General features: G+C 41.1%; 1 protein-coding gene across 5 annotated transcripts in view; it reads right to left on the bottom strand.

Annotated features, from left to right (window-relative positions):
• The window catches only part of LOC147106218 (dedicator of cytokinesis protein 4-like), a 398,161-nt gene that overhangs the window by 369,666 nt on the left and 2,010 nt on the right, over nt 1-26,485 (bottom strand). The gene's annotated exons all lie outside the window — the stretch shown is intronic.

A 26,485-nucleotide genomic window follows, 5' to 3' on the forward strand; every position in this document is an offset into this window, starting at 1 on the left:
GGTCAATAAATGCTGGCCTTGCCAGCGATGCCAACATCCCATAAAAAAAAATAAAAAAGACTGATGGGGCGGTAATTAGCCAGATTGGATTTGTCCTGTGGACAGAACATACCTGGGCAGTTTTCCACATTAATCGGATAGATGCCAGTGTTGTAGCTGTACTGGAACAGCTTGGCTAGAGGCGTGGCTAGTTCTGGAGCACAAATCTACAGTACGATAGCCGGGGTGTTTTCGGGTCCCATAGTGTTTGCTGTATGCAGTGTGCTCAGCCGTTTCTTGATATCATGTGGAGTGAATCGAATTGGCTGAAGACTGGCTTCCGTGATGGTGGGGGCCTCAGGATGAGGCAGAGAAGGATCATCCACTCTGCAACCATCTTCAGCCAGAAGTGCCAACGCCTTGTCTTTTGCATTCACGTGCTGGGCTCCGCCATCATTGAGGATGGGGATATTCATGGAGCCTCCTCCTCCTGTTAGTTGTTTAATTGTCCACCACCATTCACAACTGGATGTGGCAGGACTGCAGAGCTTTGATCTGATCCATTGATTGTGGGATCGCTCAGCCCTGTCTATAGCATGCTGCTTCCGCTTTTTAGCATGCATGTAGTCCTGTGTTGCAGCTTCCCCAGGTTGGCAGCTCATTTTTAGGTACACCTGGTGCTGCTCCTGGCATGCTCTTTTGCACTCCTTACTGAACCAGGGTTGGTCCCCTGACTTGATGGTAATGGTAGAGTGAGGGATATGCCGGGCCATGAGGTTACAGATTGTGGTGGAATACAGTTCTGCTGCTGCTGATGGCCCACAGCAGTGGTCACTGCTACCAATATTGTCATGGACAGATGCATCTGCGACAGGTAGATTGGTAAGGATGAGGTCAAGTAGGTTTTTCCCCCTCGTGTTGGTTCTCTCACCACCTGTCGCAGGCCCAGACTGGCAGTTGTGTCCTTCAGGACTCGGCCAACTTGGTCAGTGGTGGTGCTACCGAGCCATTCTTGGTGATGGACATTGAAGTCCCCCACCCAGAATACATTCTGTGCCCTTGCTACTATCACTGCTACCTCCAAATGGTGTTCAACATGGAGGGGTACTGATTCATCAATATATGCCTCAAAATGATCTCTTCCACAACTACCACTTACCTCGGATCATTTAAACTAATTTGACTTATATTTAGTTTTTTTGACATATGGTTACCCACGTTATTTCAATGCTTTTGCCCGCCACCTCAAAATTGGCTTCACTACGTTGGATCAGTACCAGGAGCTGCCAGCAGAACACTACTTTTCAGAATTAAATATCATTTTATAATGGTTTACTCTACCGAAGATAACATTTTAAAATTTCATTAAGTTGTCACAGAATGCCACTGGTAACTACTGTATTGGAGAAAACTTTACATTTATTTTTGCAAGTTTAATATTTGAAGCACATACTGTGTTTTTAAGATATTGTATTTTCAATTGAAAAAAGTAATCTGATATCAAACTAAATAGCTTTAATGGGCCTAGAAAGCATATTGCTTTGGTGCCTATAAGCTATGTGGGAAACAAAATGTAACTTTTCATTTAACGCGAGTGCACTATTTCAGACCAATTTTCCTCTATGGAGCATAAGTATTATAAAAGTAAAAAGCTGTCGGCCGTTATAAAGTAGCACATAGAATATGGTTTATCTAGGGGACCTCATCTGTGAAACCTTCCCATCTGAGATACAGACTAAAGGGAAAAGCACAATTATGTTTGTCAAGTCCTTCCAGTTCCAAAATCAAAGGGACGCTGAGATAGGAGGGTATGAGTAGAGACTGGTTTGTGTCCAAGGGGCATTTAAATACAGAAGGTACATTGTTAAAAAATACAATCTTCCACCAGATCGGTCATTTATTGGCTGCTAGACTTGTGTCGGAGGGCTTAGTTTAAGCATTTTTTTGATCATTTTTAAAATAAAGGTCATCACATCCACGGAATGCTAAAATCACTCCAGGTCATTCTTGGTGTCTCCTTTTGACTGTGTCAAGAGAATTTTGGCAAAACTTTGGGTGCAGGTCAAATGCCCCTAAATCAAACAGGGAAGCAAATATACTAACTGAGGGAGGGGAAACATTTTGCAGTAGATTTTATTATTGAAGAAAACAAAAAGGGGACAAGAAGTTATTAGATCAAAACACAAGTTTAAAACAATGGCACTGGGCTCCTGACCAGAACTGCAATTTAAATCACAATTACAAATGGTGTTCAAGGATAAGTTGTTAATTTTGGCAGAACTTATCAGTCTCTATTTGGAAACCGGAACAGTTCATGGAGATGTCTATGGGGTGCACAAAAGTGCCATTTCATTAAAGCAGATTTTAAAAAAAATCTAAATCTAAATCTAACTACAAAATGAAGGGTTTTTCCTGCAGAGCAGAAGAGCCCTGGGGCAAAAATGTTGCTGCATTCCCTCAGCAAGAGCAGAGGACCAAAAACCAACCTTTGAAGAAAAGACAGCCTACTTCCACTACCCTAACATTTCTCCACCCCGACCTCAGCTTATCGGTGATGATGTAGCACTATACGTCAGGAACGTTCAGAAAGTTGATCCTGTGGAAGGCGGGGGAAGCTATAGAATGTACTGCTCTGGGTGGACAGCTCTAATGTGAATAAAATCCAAACTAACACTAGGTGTCGAATCATAGGAAGGGGCCATTTGGCCCATCATGCCTGTGCTTTGAAAGACCTGTACAATTTAGTCCCATAACCTTGTAAATTAGTTTTCTTGAAATATATGTCCAATTGCCTTTTGAAAGTTCCGATGGAATCTGATTCCACCACCCTTGCAGGTAGTGCATCCCGGGTCACAACAACCTCGGTGTAAAATTATTTCTCCTCTAGTTTTTTTTTGCTAATTATTTTAAATCCATGACCTCTGTTTACCGACCCACTTGCCACAACCAGATCCATCACTGCTTCCTTCCTCGTTGGGCTGGAGATACTGATCAAGAACGTTCTTTGGTATACATTTCATGAATTCCTCCCCCTCTTTGCCCTTAACACTGTTATTTCCCCCAGTCCAGATTAGGATAGTTGAAGTCCCCCAATATCACTACTCTATAGTTCTTGCATCTTTCTGTAATTTGGCTGCAAATTTTATTCTTTATCTCCTTCCCTCTATTTGGTGGACTATAGTATTCACCCAGCAGCGTAATAACTCCTCTACTATTACTGACTTCTAACCAAATAAATTCTGTCTTTGAACCCTCACTATATCATCCCTTTTCAGTGCTGTAACAGTATCTTTGATCAATACGGCCACTCCCTCCTTTTTTCCCTTCCCTCTCTTTCCTGAATATGTTGTAGCCAGAAATATTAAGTTCCCCAATCCTCCCCTTGTTTGAGCCAGGTCTCCGTTCTTGACACTATCATAATCCCCTGTGGCAATTTGTGCCTGCAGCTCACCAACCTTATTTACCACACTCCCTGCATTTATGCACATGCACTCCAATCCCATCCTAGTCTGTCTCACATTCCCCCACCGTCTGATCCCTCTTACTTCTGAGCATGTCCCATATTATGCTGTAATTGCTTCCCGCTTTCCTTCTAGCATCTGTTTTGCTCCACAATACCTACCTAAAACTGGCTATTGTTTAAGCATAGCACGTGCTGTAAAATTCACATCACGACACACACCATGTGCAGCTGGACTTCTGCCAAAAGCACAAGGTCACGTTAGAATTCATTCTTTTCAATGTTTCTGGCTCATGCATGTTTTGACACTAACTGACTAACCCGACCAACTTCTTTTCTCTCAAACACTGTCTGCCTTCCCATGTACAGGATGTCTCATCTACTCGTTGTCCTGATCATACCAAACTGTATCAGCAGCCTTCAAAAACCCCATTGCTTTTGGATTTGCAGTTCAGCACTAATTGGGAACAGAGTTGCTCATTCAAGATCAGAAAATGACTTCTGCAGCATGATCCCGTGATTGGAGATCGGAGAAAACAAACCGGAGAAACCATTGGCTAGAAATTTATTTATTTATTTTTTTTTTTTATAAACTGATTCACCAACCTGGAAAAATCCAGGAATTTATCAGTGGAAATCAGTAAAAATTATTTTAAATGTTATTGTCGGCTAACGGGGAAAACAAATCTGGATAGTAGCCTTTATCATATACAAAGCCTGCACCACAAAGAATTTGAAGCAAAACAGAAGTAATTTACAGTAACTAGGAAACTATTATGGTTGCCAAAATTCTGGAACAGCTGTTTACATTCTGTAATCATCAGAAAATGCTCATTAAAGCTCGGATCGTTACAATGACCGCAACACTCATGTACCTTGCCCAAGGAACTAGATTTAATTTGAGAGCCAGTACAGATATTATCCCAGAGGCTGGTAATAAAATAAATTGGCAGTTATAACACCTTGTAATGCTTCACATCAGTGAATTACTTTTCGAAGTAGGCAAACATAGCAACTAGTTTGCATACAACAAAATGCCACAAATAGCAAATGAGATGAATGACCATTTGAACTGTTTTTGATGATTGTTACCAATTTTGGCTCCAAAACAGATAATCTCGAATTCAGTGTGACACTGATCATTCCCATAAGCAGCCTCGCATTCCCTACAATCTGGAGAGCACTTTTACTGCACAATATCTAGTTAAACAATAGCCTGACCCAGGGACTGTATCAATAAGACCCCTTTGAGTGTAATGGATATTATAATCGTACACGTCATGATGTGCAGTCTCCTATCTTTCTGGAAAGTGGACTGAAAAGCACTCTCATGAGACGTGGCCAACTATAAACCAACAAAATGGTTTATTTTGCATCCAGTATGCGAATGAGCAGAATACAGTTTTCACAATTCTCTACCACTGGTATCATAAATCATGAAGCATACAACTCTGCCCCCAGGTTTGGCCCAACTCCAACCCTGCCTCAGTTCAAAGGAACGAACAGCTGGAATGGCCTTCCCAAAGGGCGTACCTCTGATCTGCATAATAATGGAAGAGGAAGATCAGCAGAAGCAAGAGTGTCTGAAACTGAGATGCCAGGGCAGAAGACCCATTTACTATTACTCCAATTGGTGGTGTTGCATTTGTGCTCGTTTTATGCCAGTTTCTACATTCCTGTATAGGCAAATGGAAATTTTAGCGCGAGTTCGCATTGGGACAGAAACCAGCGTAAAATCCAGTGTAATTTCTGCAATCCAGGAAATTTTAGGCCAATGTCGCAACCAAACGAAGGCAGCTGAATTTGTCTGTGTATGCCCATCTATTTAATAAAACACAGGACTATTCATTCACAATAACCAACAGACACTATTAGTTGTGTGTTACTGTAATGCTTGTGGCATGTTTTCACACTAAAAGTATATCTGCAAATAAGTCACTATAATTAGTACTGCTGCTATATTGCCAGTACCAGTTGAAGACTTAAGTACTTTAGAGTGACTCAAATTCAATCGCACTGGGTTATATTGCCAACTCCAACATCACACTCTGGAAATCTGTGTTTGCAAATGTGAGTTACATTTATGATGTTGGAAGATAACTGATGGTCCTTTGCGAACATTAAAAAGTTTTAAAACAAGGTAGTCTCAAATCTATTGTCACAATTTGATATGCTACTAGTGCGGTTACTTCACTCTCAAGTCAGAATACAGTTTTTGCACTAATATGGTGCAGGAGCCGCACTATAATTTTGTCACATGTAGGCACACATTAACCTGTGAATCTACATCTGTTCCATTCCACTCACATACTACAACTTTAGATGCTCAACTGAAATTTGCAGACTTCATTTAACATTGCCCAACTACAGTATATTTGTACCACTGTTATAGTAGTTGGAGGAGGAGTTAAGATCACCATTACTGACAAACACACATATTTGTTTGACAGATTTATGCCAAATACCACGGCAATCAGATTAATGGGAATCAGGATACCGAGGGAGAACTACAGTAATCCAGAACAAAAGCATGATATTATACTTCAAAGGGAAAATGTTAATCTACCATGACGTGAGCACAAAATGACCTTGAAAGTATACATGCATATTTTCCTTTGTTTGTTTTACCAGAAATACCAGCCACAGCAATGGTATAATTAGGGATTAGTGAATCTACACTAATGCAATGGATGTGTTTTGTAATACTGTTATGTATTTTGTCTCGCAGACATACATTACCATATTAGTCATTATTCATACATTTGTTTGTCAGGTGTTCCAAAGGAAATGTGCTTACTTACAGTCCAGTGCACAAAAATGACTAATGCTTGAGCAAAGAATAGGTCTGTCTGCATTTAGAATTGACAGCACTGGTGACACAGCTGGTTAGTATACCAATATATTGCACCACAGAGTATTACAATGTGTATTCGCAGTCAAAATTCTTAAACGGACAAGTTGTTACTTCAGACGTGCGATCAGGAAGAACGGCTGGGGAGAGAGAGAACAAATTGACACTTGCACACTTTTTCCAGAGATTGTTTCTGACTCATAAGATCCAGTTATATAGGAACAAAAACAACACAATAGGGGTGACACACCAACACTGGAAAAGTGTGTTATTTGTATCACTCGGTGACTGTGTGAGATATACTCTAAAATACAACAAAATAGAAGCTTGAAGTTTCATAGTCGAACATTAGACTGTTCTTTTTATTGACTCATTTAATGTTTAAAAAAACATTAAAATGATGTGTCCTTATGAAGATTGACGACAGTCCTCCTAACTGCAAATTGATCCACTTATTATTGTATGCAAATTGCAGAGACACGGTGTCGAAATCTGTCCCCTGATCACTTGATGGCCAATTCTACTGGTGGAACAGATGAGAGAAATTTCAGGCTTTAAGCAACTTCTACTTAATATAAAATACACTTCTCCAGAATTTAGTGCCGAGCATTAATTGGTTATAATTTCATTGACAAAGAGAAATGTTGATGTGAATGTTTTATTGCCATTTACAACTAAGTGGAGATTGTTAGAATCCTTGTGTTATTAGGTTACAAGTAGCAACAACAGATGATAACCAAACTAGGAAGGGCAGTGGAATTCAAGGAGGAAATCCAGAAACTACATAATGAGCTAAAAAAAATGGTGAGTGGGCCAAACGACAACAGATTAAATTTATTGCAGCCAAGTGTAAAGTACTGCATAGGAAGGAAATAGGAGCAACATACACACTTCATGAAGTCAACACTTAACAGGGGGCGGGGGGGGGGGGGTAAATTTAACTTTCAGTAATGGCATAGGTTTGTTCTAGATGGATCAATTAAGATGGGCTGAATGGCCTTCCTCATCCATACGTATCTTGTGAGCAAAAGGTAGGCCTTTGTTTGCCAAACCCAGTCAGTCAGTCTAATAGTGGAAAGAAACAGGATTCCGATTATTTAGTAGTACAGGTGCGTATTCATTGATCTGGTATGGTTTCACTGGAGAGGGATTTGTTTCAGCGTTACAGCACTCTGATGCGAGGGTGGCCACTGCTTTGATTTTGTGAAGATCTGACTGTTGCATCCTCCACAGTCACCTGATCAGTAGCATAAAGTATTAAATATTAATTAGCTTTGTTTGTTTTTACTGTAGGTTATGCAACTCATCAAGCTACATAAACATGCACATTTCACACCAAATACTGCTCACAGCAGCTTTATATAGCACTCATTAGATACAGATCATTTTACATTATCCAGCCAAGGGTGGTGAGGAGACACAGGAGTGAGAAAGGCAGAGTCTAGGAAGGGGCAAAAGTGTCAAAGAGTCGTAAGAAGGCTTCTGAAGGCAGGAAGAAGGTAGCAAGGCAGAAATGCTCAGCAATTTCCAGAAGGTTGGGGCATAGTGGCTGAAGGAGCAGCTGCCAATGAGAAGACCAGAGACGGATATGTCGGCCAATGTCTGGAAAGTGGAAGGCGCAAGACAGGTTAGAGGAGATAACGGAGGTAGGGAGGGGCTAACCAATGGAGGGGTTTGAAGGTGAGCGAGAATCTTAAAAGTTGATTCTGTTGGACACGAGATGTCTTGAGATAAGAAAAGGTACGAATTAGGATTTCACCAGCAAAGGGGAAGATAGGGGAAAAAATGGGTGATGTTTCAGCAGTGGAAAAAATCAGTTCTGGTTATGGATTGGATGCTGGAAACACACAACAGGTCAGTCAGCATGTGCGGATAGAACAGATGAGTTAATGTTTCAGATAAGCTCGGTTAGCTAGACCCCTGCTGGGGACCTCGGAATGGAAATCAATTTAACATTATAGGTGCAATTGTAATGTTTCTTAAATGATCTAACAAACCCCACCACCGCCCATTGCTTCAAAACTAACGAGGATAACAGTCTTAATGGCTAACCCACTTCTCTTCAGAGGAGCCCATCAAGATTGCTGCTTATCCTTTGTTTCAGTAGCACCAGGCTTTTTCCATCAATCAGAAAAATATGTTGCAACACTAGGAATGAACACTTTGTAAACTGAAATAACAACAGAAAATGCTGAAAACACTCAGCAGGTCAGGTAGCATCGAGGAGAGAAACAGAGTCAACGTTTCGGGTCGAGGACTCTTCGTCAGAACGGAAAAAGGTTATTGAATCATAGAAAGTTACAGCACGGAAGGAGGCCATTTCGGCCCATCGTGTCCGCGCCGGCCAACAAAGATCTATTCAACCTAATCCCACTTTCCAGCTCTTGGCCCATAGCCCTGCAGGTTACAGCATCCCAGGTGCACATCCAAGTACTTTTTAAATGTGGTTAGGGTTCCTGCCTCTACCACCCTTTGAGGCAGTGAATTCCAGACTCCCACAACCCTCTGGGTGAAGAAATTTCCCCTCAAATCCCCACTAAACCTTCCACCAATTACTTTAAATCTGTGCCCCCTGGTTTTTGACCCCTCTGCTAAGGGAAATAGGTCCTTTCTATCCAGTTTATCTATGCCCCTCAATTTTATACACCTCAATAAGGTCTCCCCTCAGCCTCCTCTGTTCCAAAGAAAACCGACCCAGCCTATCCAGTCTTTCTTCACAGCTAAGATTCTCTACTCCCAGCAACATCCTTGTAAATCTCCTCTGTACCCTCCAGTGCAATCACATCTTTCCTGTAGCGGAGACCTAACTAGTGTTTTATACAGTTGAAGCATAACCCCCCCTGCTCTTGTATTCTATATCACGGCTAATAAAGGCAAGCATTCCGTATGCTTTCTTAACCACCTTATCTACCTGGCCTACTACCTTCAGGGATCTGTGGGTATGCACTTCAAGGTCATGCGAATTAGGAGCAGAAGTAGGCTACTCAGCCATTCGAGCCTGCTCCTTCATTCAATAAGATCATGGCTGATCCAATTACTCCACATTCCCGCCTACCCCCGATAACCTTTCACCCCCTTGCTTATCAAGAATCTATCTACCTCTGCCTTAAAAATATTCAAAGACTCTGCTTCCACCACCCTCGGAGGAAGAGAGAGTTCCAAAGACTCACGACCCTTTGTGAAAAATAATTTCTCCTCATCTGTCTTAAATAGGCGACCTCTTATTTTTAAAGTGACCCCTAGTTCTAGTTTCTCCCACAAGAGGAAACATCCTCTCCACATCCACCCTGTCCAGAACCCTCAGGATCTTATATATTTAAATCAAGTCATCTCTTACTCTTCTAAACTCCAGCAGATACAAGCCCAGCCTGTCCAACCTTTCCTCATAAGACAACCCGCCCATTCCAGGTATTAGTCTAGTAAATCTTCTCTGAACTGCTTCCAACGCATTTACACCCTTCCTTAAATAAAGAGACCAATACTGTACACAGTGCTCCAGATGTGGTCTCAACAATGCCCTGTATAGCTGAAGCATAACCTCCCTACTTTTGTATTTAGTTCCCCTCGGAATAAACGATAACATTCTATTAGCTTCCCTTTGTTCCTCTACACTACTCAGTGTCCTACCATTTAATGTGTATTCCCTTTCCTTGTTAGCCCTCCACAAATGCATTACCTCACACTTCTCCAGATTGAATTCCATTTGCCACTGTTTTGCCCACCTGACCAATTTATTGGTATCTTCCTGCAGTCTACAGCTTCCTTCTTCAGTATCAACCACACAGCCGATTTTAGTATCATCTGCAAACTTAGAGGTTAGGGAAGAGAGATGTTTAAGCAGGGGCAGGGAGGAGGGGAGTAGAGGAAAGAACAAAGGGAAGGTCTGTGATAGGCTGGAAGGCAGGAGAGATTGACTGACAAAAGGGATGATGGTTCAAGGCAAAAGGAGAGGTAATAGGACAAGTTAAAACAAAGGATGACGAGTGTGAATGGCGATGGCAGAATCATCAACAGCTACCATGTGAGAAAACAAGAGGGGGAAAATTTTTTTTTTTTTTAAATAGGGGCCGAGGTTATAGTCTGAAATTGTTGAACTCTTAAGTTCAGAAGGCTGTAAAATGCCTAATCGAAAGATGAGGTGCTGGTCATCATCCCTTTTGTCAGTCAATCGCTCCTGCCTTCCAGCCTATCACAGACCTTCCCTTTGTTCTTTCCTCCCCACCCCTGCTTAAACATCTCTCTTTTCGAACCTTTTCCAGTTCTGACGAAGGGTCCTTGACCCGAAACGTTGACCCTGTTTCTCTCTCCTCGATGCTGCCTGACCTAAGAACATAAGAAATAGGAGCAGGAGTAGGCCAATCGGCCCCTTGAGCCTGCTCCGCCATTCAATAAGATCATGGTTGATCTGATCCTAACCGCCAATCTACTATCACAGAACCATCTCCTGAATCTAACAGAATTAGACACACGAAATAGGAGCAGGATCAGGCTACTCGGCCCCTGGGCCCGCTCCGCTACCCACAGGGCCATGTCCGATCCGAACCTAGACTCCTGTCCAAATTCCTGCCTGCTCCCCGTAACCCTTAATTCCCTTTACTTCTAGGAAACTGTCTATTTCGGTTTTAAATTTATGTAATGATGTAGCTTCTACAGCTTTTTGGGGCAGCATATTCCATGGACCTACCACCCTCTGAGTGAAGTAGTTCCTCCTCATCTCAGTTTTGAAAGAGCAGCCCCTTATTCTAAGGCTATGCCCCCTAGTTCTAGTTTCACCCATCATCGGGAACATCCTCCCCGCATCCACCCGATCCAACCCCTTCACAATCTTATGTGTTTCAATAAGATTGCCTCTCATTCTTCTGAACTCCAATGAGTAGAGTCCCAATCTACTCAACCTCTCCTCATATGTCCATCCCCTCATCCCCGGGATTAACCGAGTGAACCTTCTTTGTACTGACTCGAGAGCAAGTATGTCCTTTCTCAAGTATGGACACCAAAACTGTACGCAGTATTCCAGGTGCGGTCTCACCAATACCTTGTACAACTGAAGCAATACCTCCCTATTTTTATATTCTATCCCCCTAGCAATGAAAGCCAACATTCCATTGGCCTTCTTAATCACTTGCTGCACCTGCATACTAACCTTTTGAGTTTCGTGCACCAGGACCCCCAGATCCCTTTGTACTTCAGTACTTTCAGTTTCTTGCCATTAAGATAATAGCTTGCTCTACGATTTTTCCTGCCAAAGTGCATAACCTCACACTTTCCAGTATTGTATTCCATCTGCCAAATCTCTGCCCACTTACTTAGCCTGTCTATGTCCCTTTGCAGGTTTTTTATGTCCTCCTCACTCACTACTTTCCCTCCCATCTTAGTATCATCTGCAAACTTTGATATGTTACACTCGGTCCCCTCCTCCAAATCGTTAATATAGATTGTAAAGAGTTGGGGACCCAGCACTGACCCCTGCGGAACACCACTAGTTACTGATTGCCAGTCTGAGAATGAACCATTTATCCCAATTCTCTGCCTGTTAGATAGCCAATCCTCTATCCATGCCAGAATATTACCCCCAATCCCGTGATTTTTTATCTTGAGCAATAATCTTTTGTGTGGCACCTTGTCAAATGCCTTTTGGAAGTCTAAATACACTACGTCCACTGGTTCCCCTTTATCCACCCTATATGTTACTTCCTCAAAGAACTCCAGCAAATTTGTCAAACATGACTTCCCCTTCATAAAACCATGCTGACTTTGTCCTATTAAATGAAGATTATCCAAATGTCCTGTTACTGTCTCCTTAATAATGGACTCCAAAATTTTACCTACCACAGATGTTAGGCTAACCGGTCTATAGTTTCCAGCCTTCTGTCTACTGTCCTTTTTAAATAAGGGTGTTACATTAGCAGTTTTCCAGTCTGCCGGGACCTTTGCCGAGTCCAGGGAGTTTTGGAAAATTATTACCAATGCATCCACAATCCCTACCGCCACTTCCCTCAAGACCCTAGGACGTAAGCCATCAGGTCCAGGTGATTTATCCGCCTTGAGTCCCATTATTGAGATCTGCTGAGTGTTTCCAGCATTTTCTGTTATTTCAGATTTCCAGCATCCACAGTGTTTTGCTATTGCGTCACTTTGTAAACTGAACCCGACTTCATATCATCAATATACTTTAACTCAAACGAAAAATCCCTTGCAGGCCAATAGCTCTAAAATTTCCTAATGTTGCATCCAGCAAAAGCTTGATTGGAGTACTTCTAGCAACTGGAAAGATGGGTCAAAGGAAACGGAGGTAGTGGAGTGGAATTTTAAACATGAAAAAATCCATGAACTTTTCACATATCCTCAAATATAGGTTAACAAAAATCATGGAATATCAGATGTGCCTTTGAACTGAAAATATTCAATTGATAACCTATAATTCAAAAATTTTAATAATTGCCTCAATATGTTGTTTAACCAGTGATACAATACAGCAGGGTTTATGCATTTGATCTGATCATTTAGATTCTGTTCTACAAAAGACATACAGCAATAAATCAAAAAGGAAATGCATTTAACTTGCAATACCATTTCACCAAAGCTATGTTCAATAAAGTATGCTATAATGTATATGTCAGAATAATGTGTATGATCAACAGTGCATAATAATTATCTGAGTAGACCACTGCAAACAACAAAAGTGAACTTCCTATGGCAGTTCTTGCATATGCTAGAATGAGCAATGGGCACTTTCACTGGCTTTCTGCCATGGTTGATCTGGGCTGGGAATGAAAAGGGAAACATCCAATCATTAATTTTCCTGTTTTGCAGCAAGCAGAGAAATGCTGTTGGTAATAGATTATGCAATTATGAAGCTTAAAACCTTTCAAACACATAGCTTTGGAATATCCTCAATGTAAGTTTGCTCAGCAAAATACTTGGTGAATAGATTGAACTTGTGAGACTGTAACCAATGGAAGAGGAATGCTATGGACTTAATGCGAGTCAGGTGCAGGATGCATGTAGAGGATTTGTGACATGCAGTTTTTAAGGCTGTAAGTGAATAGAGACAAGCAATGAGTACGGTCAGATCTACCAACTATAAACAATTTCTTCAACATGGATTCCAGCTATAGAATGCAGCTTTTTAAATTACTCACATTTTTTTTTAAATATTTTAGTTACCATACTTCTATTTATTATGGATACCAGTGTAGTATCCAACAATATCTAGTTATGATGTCATGTTGAAACTGTTCCAGAAGTTGCTAAATTTCACTGTAGTTCGAGCACTGTCAGACAAAAGATGTGCTGCAAGGAGCCTAATTGCTATGTTGCAGATGTGCTACTTTCAGGAACCTGGTCCGGGATTGTGTAAAATTGCATCACCTCAATCTTCATAGCTGCAGAGGAAAAAATGACAGAGAAATGGTTTACATTCTATGGAGGCAGAAGGAAGAATTGCTGCAGCAAGGGATCCAGAGGAAACTTGTTGCTATTGTGATGGAGCTGAAAGAAAACCGTTCTTTAGTTGAGCTTCAGTGTAACCAGCTGCTAAGCAGAGGACATTACTTGGAGAGAATTGGTGATGCAGTGAAATGGGACTTGTAACTGGAACCAGTGTGCAGGTTTTATTTCAGAGGATATAGCCAGGGCCCCTACTGTTTTGTGATTCTGTGGCCATGGAATTTTGTGCTCGTTGCAGAATTTCTGCCCTGCCATTTTTCCTTCATATTTTCCAATTTTCCCCCCAATTCTAACAATTCCAAATAGTGTCAGGTGATGCCCATCTTTAAATTCCATTAACATGCAGCTCCTCATTCCCATGCATTTCACATCTGTCGCTTAAGTGTGCAAGACGTGAAATACCTGTTGATTATGTAACCCTATCGACCGGAGTTTCTGAATCAGTTTTGTAGAAATGTGTCCAGTTTAGTAGATAATAAGTGTGCAAGGATTTAAAAAAAACTACAAATCAATACACATTAGAAGATTGATGTTAAATGACACCAGTCTGATTCAAACACCAGATATTCATCACTTAGTTGTCTTACCTGTGAAAAGTCCCAGGTGGCAGCGATTACTGTAAACAGCAGAATTCAGAGGCCAAGCAGAATAAACTGCTTTTAAACAGTTTATAATGCACCAGTTTAGCAATGCTTTTACACAGTATTCTAAAAATATTATATTGAGGATTTGCCCTTAATTTACATAAGTGGCCTTTGTATAGTGAGAAGGGAAAAGGCAATTTGTGAAGTGGGCTGTGCATGAGTTTGTAGATGTGAAAAAAAATTGCAGATCTAGGAGCGAATGGTGGAAACGTCAACTCAAATTTCTCTCCACAGATGTTGTCTGACCTGCTGAGTTTTTCCAGCATTTTCTGTTGTTATTTCGGATTTCCAACATCTGCAGTATTTTGCTATCGAATAAATTGAAAGGCTGTTTTGTTTTTGTCAGTTTTCAGGCACCTGGAGAAAGCTATATTGTTGTATTTTCAAAGCTTACTGGGGGGCCTCAAGTGGCAGATACATTATTCAACATTATATCCTCCCTGCAAACTTTTCATAAATGTCACACATTAGTTGCAGCATCTGAATAGGCACGAGTATGGCAAAAGGTGTCAGTCGTGGTTCAGTTGATAACACTCTCGCTCCAGAGTCACAACGTAGTGGGTTTGAGTCCCACTGCAAAGACTTGAGCACAAAGTCTAGGTCGACACTCCAATGTTTCGGATGAGACGTTAAATCAAAGAACCATCTGCCCTCTCAGGTAAATGAAAAAATCCCATGGCACTATTTCAAACAGGAGCATGAGAGTTCTCCTGGTGTCCTGGCCAATATTTATCCCTCCACCAACATCATGAAAATAGACGATCTGGTCATTATCCCGTTGCGGTTTGTGGGAGCTTGCTGCGCGCAAATTGGCTGCTGCGCGCAAATTGGCTGCTGCATTTCCTACATTACAAGTGACTACACTTCAAAAGTACTGAATTGGCAGTAAAGCACTTTAGGACGTCATGAGGTCGTGAAAGTCTCTATATAAATGCAAGTTCTTTCTTTCTATTTATAGTCTTTAACCGCATTACTTAGTACTTTGGGTTAATCTTCCACTCCACAAGATATTTACAGCAACAACAAAGTACTTTCTATTGCTTGCCTCAAAGAGATTTAAAAAGGTGAAAAGTAGTAGTGAAATTTGAGCAGGAGAGCAGAGGAAAAATGAATGGGGGGAGGCCAAAGGCACAGTTGAAGAGAACAGTTTTTAAATGGAGGTTTTTGAAGGTAAAAAGAGGGAAGTGGAAAGGGGAAGACATTTTTTAAGAGAATTTCAGGAGGCCGGGTATAGCAACGGATGGTGGAGAGGAAAGAGCCAGGATGAATGGTAATCTGTTGTCAGAGAAGGAAAGGGTGCATGAGGATGTACAGATGGGAGAAGAAGATGACTCAGATGTGGAGGGAGGGAGGCTGGAAAGAGATTGCATTTATATAGCATCTTTCACAACCTCAGCATGTACCAAAGTGCTTCACAATCAATCAATTTAGGACTTTTGCAGTGTAATCACTAATGTGATGTCAGGAAACACGGTAGCCAATCTGTACATATCAAGGACCCACAAACAGCAAAGATGTTCATTAACAGTTAGTGTGTTTTAGTGATATTGCTTGAGGGATCAGTGTTGACCAGAACACCAGGAGAACTCCTCTGCTCTTCTTCGAACAGTGCCATAGGATCTTTTGCATTCACCCGAGAACAGATGGGGTCTCAGTTTGACGACGACATCTCTCTGCACCAAAATGTCAGCCTAGATTATGTTCTTAAATCTCTGGAGTGGAGCTTAACTCAGAGGCAAGAATGTAACCATTGAGCCAAGGCTGTCACCACCAAAACCAGAGGAATTTGAAAAAAAGGATTAGGATCTTGATTCAATCTGCTGGGATACTGGAATTTGAGAGAGTTTGGTAAGGATAGGGATGATGAGTGTGCAGCACTTGGTGCAAGAAGACACATGTCATGGAATTCTGAATACCACAAGTACATAGATGACGATGGCATGACCATGAAATTAAAACAATTGCATTCAGAAGCAGCTGTTTCAGTCCAATATTATGAACTTATGCTCGACAGACCACACAGACCAGTAATTACACAGCATAATTTGATGGCATTATAGAATTATATATTTGGAGATTTGAAAAGAACCCCTTAATTGAGATTTTCTCCTCGATTTAAAATTTGACTTAATTTAAAAAAAATGTTTTTTGGAGCATACTGCACTGATTAAAAGCCTTAGGTGAACCAGTTTGATTTAAGGTCACAGGTACCAAATTGCATCACATATGTAATTCTACATATGGATTGTAGTCATGCCGAATTTCTAAAAGCTGGTCTCGGCAAAGGGTGGGGTGGGGGGGGGGGGGGGGGGATGGTAATGACCTTGGAAAACAATAGCAAAAAATCACTGACTGACCTTGAAGCTGCCCTTCTAAGGCTGGTAAATATTCTGTTGAGACATGCATTGGTGTTTCAGAGTGCAGCTGCAAGTTCTATCTACGTGAAGGGGAATCCTGTTACTGAGCCTAAAACCTACCTTACCAGATGGTTTAGAGGCACATTACCATTCCTCAAATCAAACTGCTTCACTAAGGCTTTTCATCTGTGCAGTATGCTTCGAAAAAGGTAGATCTTCACTTTGTGATGGTGTAAAAATGGATAATAACGAGTCGGCAGCTTGTTTTACATCTCTCCTAATTTTTATTCCCATTCCTTGGATTCGGAGACGTAAAACGGGCTGCCAATTCCAGTTCTACACAATCAATTTTATGTTACTTCACACTGCATTCTGTGTTATGCAACATGTGACCTTCCATCTCTCAATGCTTCATCAATTTCTCCTGACATGTACCCACAATTCAGATTTCCCTTCAGTGGGAAAACCTAGTATTTTTGAAGAGGATATATTGTGACACTAAGGAATTTTATAATTCTGACACAAATCCACTTTGTCTCCAGATGTAATATGATTTTATTGAAATAAAGATCATAGTACCAATTTTGTCCCCATTATCATAAAAATCAAAATGAAAATCTGTGCAAGTTAGATGTTGCCTATTAATGTACTGCTGCAGCTGTTGTCTTACTATTTTTGTTTTTACTAGTATGTCTTCAACATAGGAAATACTATCAGTGACACTATTTTAAACTCATCATACTTTTTAAATGACTCCAAGAATTAATTTGGTGTTGAAGCATATTACCCACATAAAGACAAGTATAAAAGAATGTAACCTGTTTAATTCAAAAATTCTTCAATGTAAAGCAATGTTGCCAACAAGTCTGAGAGAGTCCTTGTGATATCCTATAATTTGCTTTGTTGCTCAAGGCAAAAATTGACCATAATTTGTGAAATGAACCACGCAAGTCCATGAAGCTTTGCAAATCAGACCTCACAAACACTAGATTTCCCACAGGAAGTTAAACTAAACACATGCATATGAGGGCTGAACCCACGCAATACACTGAGATGAAGCAGAATGGCACATTTTTATTCAGATATCATTACCATTTCATTTACTTCACTAATTTAACAAATGCAAATGTGACTGCAAACATTAAATGCATTTTTTTTAAAATACAGTCTCAGTTAATAAGTGTCATTTTGTTAAACTGAACATGACAATATTCTCATTATAAGGACAGCATGCTGACTTACACCAGCTGTTTCAAAATGGATCACATCTGATGTAATTTTCCCCAGTGTTCCCAAACGATGACTATCGTCTCCAGTTCAACCACTATTGGCGCACTTCAAGCAAAAATGACTTGCAACATAATGCTTCAAAAGTCTACATTTGGCATAGCCTTTATTTTCACACACACACAGAAACACAGAAACCCCAGTGCAGATAGAGGCCATTTCGGCCCATCGAGCCTGCACCGACACATATCCCACCCTATCCCCATAACCCCACGTATTTAATCCCCCTAACACTAAGGGTCAATTTATCATAGCCAATCAACCTAACCCGCACATCTTTGGACTGTGGGAGGAAACCGGAGCACCCGGAGGAAACCCACGCAAACACAGGGAGAATGTGCAAACTCCACAGTGTCACCCGAGGCCGGATTCGAACCCGGGTCCCTGGCGCTGTGAGGCAACAGTGCTAACCACTATGCCACCGTGCTCCCCATTTGCCACCGTGCTCATTTCCTTTGCCTGATTTCATTTCAATCAGGAAAAATCCAAACAAATATTTTAACATGGGTGAAGAAAAATGTTTTAGTATTCACTAGGATGGTTGTGACACTAATTATAACCTACAGAATCATCATTCCCAGTTTTGTATGTGTTCCATCATGAAAATTCCCAGTGAAGCAGGGTGCAATCTTATGAAGAATTGAATGCTCAAAATGTTCAATGTATTAACATTGCAATTGACTTGACATTTTAAGGGGGAAAATCTTAACCTTAGTTTAGTTCTTTATATTAAATCTGTATTATTGTTAGTAATAGCTCTAATAGTTGCATTTTGTAGAAACCAAACATACCTCACTAGTACTGGTGTCTAAACTTTAAAGAAATCTTTCCTAATATATTGTTGTTCTTTGATGTTAAAATATACCTATTCATCCATCCTTCTCCCAATGAACTATCTATTCGACATAATGGCCAAACGGTTCATATTTCGTAAAATAATTGTACTGTGGTATGTGCAGCCTACTTAACATCAAGTCCAGTAAATCAAATCATAGAATCCCTCCAATTAAATGGTTAATTTATTATAAAACAATGTCATCAATCCTGAAAGATCAAATCTTATTTCAGAAAAAAAACCAAATGAACTTGAATTTATATGGTGCCTTTCATGTCCTCCGGATGTCCCAAAGGACAACAGAATTACCTTTGAAGTGTAGTCACTGTGTAGCATAAGCATACATGACAACTATTTGTGCACAGCAAGGTCCCATAAACAGCAATGAGATAGATGACTAAATAATCTATTTTAGTGGTGTTGGTTGAGGGATAAATGTTGGCCAGGACACCAGGAAACCTCCCCTGCTCTAATACAAATAGTACCATGGTATCGTCTATGTTCAATTGAGCAGGCAAATGGGGCCTCGTTTAAGATGAGGAGGAATTTCTTCACCCAGAGAGAGGTGAACTTGTGTAATTCTCTACCACAGAAGGCAGTTGAGGCCAATTCATTAAATATATTCAAGAAGGAGTTAGATATATTTCTTAAGGCTAAAGGGATCAAGGGATATCGAGAGAAGGCAGGAACAGGGTACTGAATTTGGATATCAGCCATGATCTCATTAAATGGCGGAGCAGGCTTGAGGGGCCGAATGGCCTACTCCTGCTCCTATCTTCTATGTTTCTAAATGTCTCTTCTGAAAGACGGCATCTCTGACAGTGCAGCATTCAGTCAGCAGACTCAGCACTGCACTAGGCCTCAGCCTAAATTATGCACTCAAGTCCAGGGAGTGGGGCTTGAACCCACAACCTTCTGCATAAGAGACAGGGCTTTATACTATCTGCACCGTGTAATTTGTGAAAAACAATTCTTCACTTCAACATTGTTTAAGCAACAATTTGGAAAACAAAATCAATAAAGCCAGCTGAATAGAAAAAACAATGTGCCAATGATAGAAAAAGACTAACCTTGTAGGAGTTATTGAGCCCAACTGTGAGGGACTGAATTATTGGCCCGTATTTTCCGATGCCTATGCGCTGTGTACACACCCGTAGGTACATCGGAAGTGCTGGTTTCAGGTATGCGAAGCACACGCGCTGAAAACCGGCATTTTTGATCTGTCAAGAATCCTCGACAGATCGCACGCCTGCCCTGGAGAAGGGCCTCCGAGAGGGGGGGGGGGGGTGGAAGAGTTCTGCTTTGTGCAGGCGTAAGGCCTGCTTTTACCAGCATAAGAGTTTTTTAAAAGTTTTTACATTTTCACTCATTTATAATTTTAAATTTTTTTTTTTTTTTTTTTTTTAAAAAAAAGGTAAGTTTATTTTTACCCCCATAAAAAACCTTAATTTTTTGAAAAATTAAATTTGTTTAAAATATTTAATTTAATGTAATTTTAACTTTTAAAAACATTTTGTTTATTTATTTATTTATTTATTTATTTAATGTTTTAGTGTCTTTTTTAAGTGATTTCCCATTCATACTTTTGACAGGTCTATCTGTCAAAAGTATGAAGGGGGTGTTCCTTCTTTCATTGGCTGGCCTGGCCCACGTGATCCCAGGGACGCTTGCGAACCGCATGCGCCCCTGGGATACCTGGGCCCTGCGCATTGACTGTGGAGAGGCCCAGCATCGGAAGTGTCCAGACCTCAGGAGCCCTCAGATAAGTGCGTAGATTTTTTTCCCGATAGGAGGCATCTGCACACAGGAAGCCTTCTATCGGAAATTACGGGTCAACATATTTGCATTGAAATTATTAGCTTCATGAAGCATTCTGGGTTATTATATCTTTGATGTTCATTCAGCTCTCTCATACAGACCGTCTCAATAACTACTTCCAGGCATTTCCCAAAATATATTATTATTAGTACTTACTGTTGAAACAAAATTAAAATGAACAGCCATCGAGAAAACAAAGGAATATTAAAGTTAATCACTTAGTTAATAGTTCAGAAGGCTATTGTGGTGAGACAATATACTATAATACATCAAATGTTGCCTATTACACTCCAGTCATTATAAAAAAAAGCACAAATTTCTGGTTCACTATGACCAATGCCACAGGAGATCTGCCAGTGCAATAAGTTATTAACATTAATAAATCAAAAATTATTAACTGTTTGGTGGAGGCAAAGCTTAAAATTATTACTGGTTCATTAGACACAGAACAATGAATTTGGAAAAGGACCCCTGTTAGTAGCAGTGTGTCTAGTCTGACAGAAATACAATCACTCGTCGATGCCAATGCATGTGCACTGCACTGTGTAGCCACAGGCAGGAAAGTTTCTCTGTTGGCTTGATACAAAACACCTACATGTAAAATTACAGCGAGATGTTTTTTGTTTTAGACTATGTCTGCAGTTTAGTGGAATTTACTGTGGGCAAGTGTAACTTTTTCTCCAGTAGTGTTTACTGGTGATGCAGCCTTAATGTTGAGTCTTGCTGATGCAAATTGCAACTATATTTGTGCATTAACTGGCTGGTGTATTTTTAAGAACTTGATGCAGTACTCAACAATTGCCAGGAGATGTCTTTGTCAAACTCAGTGTTCTGCCAAGTGTCGAAAAGGGAATAAGTGGCTGAAAATCATTTCTGCACCAACACATTGCCGATTTAATAAAAGAACCAGGAGCAGTATAAAATTCAAATATTTATCAACTTTCTCAAATTAATATTAAGAGGGCTCCAATATATGAGCTCTTTGCAAAACTTCAGAAATATTTCTAACAAGAAACAACTTGTATTTATATAACGCCGTTAACATAGTAAAACATCCCAAGACACTTCACAGGAGCATTATAAAACAAAATTTGACACCGAGCCACATAAGGAGATATTAGGGCAGGTTGGTCAAAGAGGTAGGTTTTAGGGAGCATCTTAAAAGGAGGAAAGAGAGATAGAGAGAGACGGAGAGGTTTAGGGAGTGAATTCCAAAGCTTAGGGATTTGGCAACTGAAGGCACAGCCACTAATGGTGGAGTGATTGAAATCCGGGATGTTCGAGAGGCCAGAATTGGAGAAGCGCAGATATCTCAGGAGGGTTATAGGGCTGTAGGGGATTAGAGAGGGGGGGGGGGGGGTGGGGGGCAAGGCCATGGAGGGATTTAATGAGAATTTTAAATTAAAACAATTAAAAAAAAAACATGTAGCAATCCCAGTTGCTACTAATTTGTAAACAGCAGATTGTCAATGTCTAAATATGGTTAGCATTAGGTGATAACATTGTGTAAAATCACCCCAATGAGCTCCATTGTGCTGTATTTATTTTGTAGAGAATAAATATGAAAATTGTTGTAAAACAGTCAAGTGATTTCGATGATACCATCAACCATAGGCATGGTTTTAGTTTCATCTAATTCTAGAGTATATAACAGCCTTAAATATATATTACAATGCATAGAACCCTTTGTTTCAGCACACCATTTCTAACTATTTTCATTACAGTTGACAATTTTCCAAGTAGCTCCATATCATGTGACAGGAAGAATGGATTTGTTGAGTTTGTATAATACTAGGCCAGTGCTAATAGTATCAGCTACAGAAATAGGAGGAGTTTTACAGGGGTGGAAAACAGGTTGTAAATATATGTCAATAGAATCGTAGAAACTTACAGCACAGAAGGAGGCCATTCGACACCTCGTATCTGTGTCAGAGTCTTCTACTGGCCAACAGGGCCCACTGTTGATTGAGAGATTCTCTGCCCACTGCCAGCAACGGACCAGTGAAAGGGCAGATCACAATTTGTGATGAGTTTGGCTTTGATCGCGTTGGCTTTGGTTTGGACCAATGAGAGTGGGGGGTGAGTGCTGGCCAATGGGGCGGCTGTATATCGCAAAAGGTGTGACAGCAGTGTTGTCTGTGCAAGCTGGAGACCAGGCCAGGTAACAGTGAGGGTGCATTAATGTGCGGAGTGGAAGGCTTTTAGTGCCTGCCTCTGACTCGGCAGACAGGGCTCAGTACCTCAGTCCTATGAGAACAATGCCAGGCTGAGGCTAAACATGGTTGTGTGTGTATATGCTTATATGGAAAGGGGCTGTTTTTATGCCTGAGAATAGCGGAACTGCAGCATGCCATTTCCATTATAATAATGCCATAGGCAAACAGCATGGTAAACCCCACCTTCAACTGTCTTGTAAGAACATAAGAAATAGGAGCAGGAGTAGGCCATTCGAGCTTGCTCCGCCATTCAATGAGATCATGGCTGATCTTCTACCTCAACTCCATTCACCGGCCCTATCGCCATATCCCTTGATGCCCTTACTAGTCAGAAATCTATCAACTTCTGTTTTGAATATACCCAATGACTGAGCCTCTGGGGTAGAGAATTCCAAAGATTCACCGCCCTCTGAAGACATTTCTTCTCATCTCAGTCCTGAATGGCCTACCCTTTATCCTGAGGCTGTGGCCCCTGGTTCTCGACTCCCCAGCCAAGGGAAACATTCTCCCAGCATCCACCCCATCAAGCCCTGTGATAATTTTGTATGCTTCAATGTGTCTCTGTGCCAAGGCGACCCCCTCTTCCCCAGTCTGTTTGTGACAGGAGGGCCCTTTTCCACACTCTGCCAGGGTGGCCCACTTCCCTCCCTCTGCCAGGGTGACCCACTTCCCTCACTCTGCCAGGGTGACCCACTTCCCTCACTCTGCCAGGGTGACCCACTTCCCTCACTCTGCCAGGGTGACCCACTTCCCTCACTCTGCCAGGGTGACCCACTTCCCTCACTCTGCCAGGGTGACCCACTTCCCTCACTCTGCCAGGGTGACCCACTTCCCTCACTCTGCCAGGGTGATCCCCATCCCCACGAATCTTTTCTTGAAACGCAGAGATAGCACAGCAATCATTAATAAACTGTGAAAAATAAATGACTTGGGTAGTGATGTGAAGAAAGAGATTTTCTGAACAGGCTGTACAGACAGTGGGTAGGAAAAACTAATGTCCCTGAACAGTGTTATTGTATTATTTATAAACAGTGTCTGAACGGGCTTCAACAGTACGACGTCACCTCCACGGTAATTATATGCACATCTGTTTTGCATTTGTAGTGTATATGTGCAACTGTTAAAAAATAGGCTGCTAAAAATTTTGCCTCACCACACTGCACAACCTACATTTTCCGTCCTGGCTACTTTGCTGTGCTCCCACCCTGTGCGTCCCCAGATTTGGTTTAGAAAATATGGTCACCCTAATCTACATAGTGTTTAATAGCCACTCTTAATTGGAAATGTTGGTTGAAGGGATTTAAAAAGGTAACTATGTTTATTTTCAGTTATGCCAGATATACATTTGATCCAACATCTTTCATAACTATGTGTAAATAATAATACTGCAGTGTGTTAGATGTACAATTCTTAACCTACTCAGTATTAAAACTGATGCTCCATTATTGAAATAAAGTAGTAAACCCCAGAACAAAATGTTTCTATAAATCAGTAGTTTTTTTTAATATGTTAAGAAATAATCAGCACACAAAAACTTTGCCATTAAACCAATATATCCAATCTATAGAGTGCCGATTGCAGGGGTTTACTGTGCTTAATTTCTGGGTTCAAAGACTCATCGGGAAAGATTTTCAACTTGCCATCCGGACATAAAACTGGTGTCATGGATCGTCTGTTACAGAAATGGCCAGATTTTCATCTCCATCCAATCACAACTGATATTCCCCACCAACTACAAATTTCAACCCCTGGTACTGGGAACCTTAGTTCGGAGGATTTTTCACCAGCGAGAGATCTTAACAAAACATGTGTGTAGCTTTAGTTTGGTGCCTAGCCACCTTTGATCTTTGCTGTTATGCCCCACAAGTCATTTTTTGTGACAAAAGTGCAGTTGTAAAAATCCACAAAAGTAAAGCCCAGAAGAATATTTCCTGATTTAATGTTACATCATTTCCACTGGTCGTCAACTAGATTCTCTACATCTTCTCCCGGTTTCCCCACTTCCCAGTGCTATACTGTTATAACAATTTCTGGAGCTGCGGTTATAAAGATGGATCACTGCAAGATGCAATTTATTCACAGCCAACAACATCCAGATTTCACTGCAGGTTGCAGGTCACATTATGTGGCGAGACACACGGAAAGAGCTTTGTGTCTGGCCAGTAAATGTTTAATCAGAAAATGCTGCAGACACTCAACGGGTCAGTCAGCAGCCGCCAAGAGAACAGAGAAGTGTAGACCTTTCAACAGAACACTTCTAAACAAAGAGGCTAAACCTGAAATATGAAGGCTTACTTCACAAATTCAAGGAACAGTACCGCATCTTCCGATTAGGCACTTTGCAGCCTTCCGGACTCAATATCGAGTTCAACAATTTCAGATCATAACCTCGGCCCCTATTACATTTTTACTTATATTTTTTTCCACCCCTTTGTTTTAGGTTTTCCCTCCCCCCATCCCTTTTCCCCCCTCTCTCCCACATGGCAGCTGTCTCTCTTTCTGCCAATACACTTCACACCTAATCTGAGCCGTCTTTTGTCTCCACTGTCCTATTACCATCTCGTCTGGTTTTGAATACCTCTTCATGTCTCTTTACTTCTTTTGTTCTATGGCAGCCCTGCCTTCGATCTATTTCATTTCCTTTCCAGTTTTGAAAAAGGGCTAGACCCGAAACGTCGACTCTAATTTCTCTCCACGGATGTTGCCTGGCCTGCTGAATCTTTCCAGCATTTTCTGTTGTTATTTCGGATTTCCAGCATCTGCAGTATTTTGCTACCGAAATATGAAGGTGTCTGTCCTCTCCGCGGATGCTGACAGACCTGCCGAGTATTTCCTGCAGGTTTCAGATTTCCAGCACGCGCACTTGTTTTGTTCCTTGTGCAATTTTTGCGATGTTTGCCAGCACAGGCAGAGCTTCCACCGACTCCAAAGAATCTTAGAATTGCCGCTTAAACTAAATGAATTGGATTACTTAAGCACTTTTAAAATCTGGCTTGACACCACAGGTCCGCTCCCTGCGGCCACTCCCAATCCTCCACAGAGCCTCCCTCCCAGGGGCATCCTCACACACCGCATTCAAATCCGATCGGAACCCGATTCCAAATTCACGCAAAAGTAACAATACAGTGGCGTCTGAATAGCAGAAAACCCCCGGACTGTTACAACCGTTTCCTTTTCTTTAAAAAGTTCACAAACATTGCAAATGAAATGCTAGCTTTTCACCGTTGACATGTCAGCAATCCGAATTGATCGTTTTGGAGCCAAACGGCATTGAACGAAGAAATCAGTTGGTTAATTATCTTCAGTTGGCTTGTCCCAGACAACTTTTCCAAAATGATAAACTTTGCTAGACTAAAATTTCTGAATGTTCATCTATTTGTATTGTAGTCAGTCTCCAATTCTGATACTTATTGTAAAGGGATGAAAGATAAATAGCATACGAGGGAAATAAAATGTTTGCTTGTGATTAAAATGGGTTAACATATTGGTTAGAGTCTCCCTCTCCATCCCTGGGGCTGGAGATCACAAGCAGTCCATTTGCTGCGCGGTGAGACACAATCTGCAATAGTGGGCACGTTTTCAACGTACG

The sequence above is a fragment of the Somniosus microcephalus genome, chromosome 16, assembly GCF_052327205.1.
Source record: "Somniosus microcephalus isolate GS21.2 chromosome 16, FLI_Smic_1.0, whole genome shotgun sequence".
NCBI classification, from domain to species: domain Eukaryota; kingdom Metazoa; phylum Chordata; class Chondrichthyes; order Squaliformes; family Somniosidae; genus Somniosus; species Somniosus microcephalus.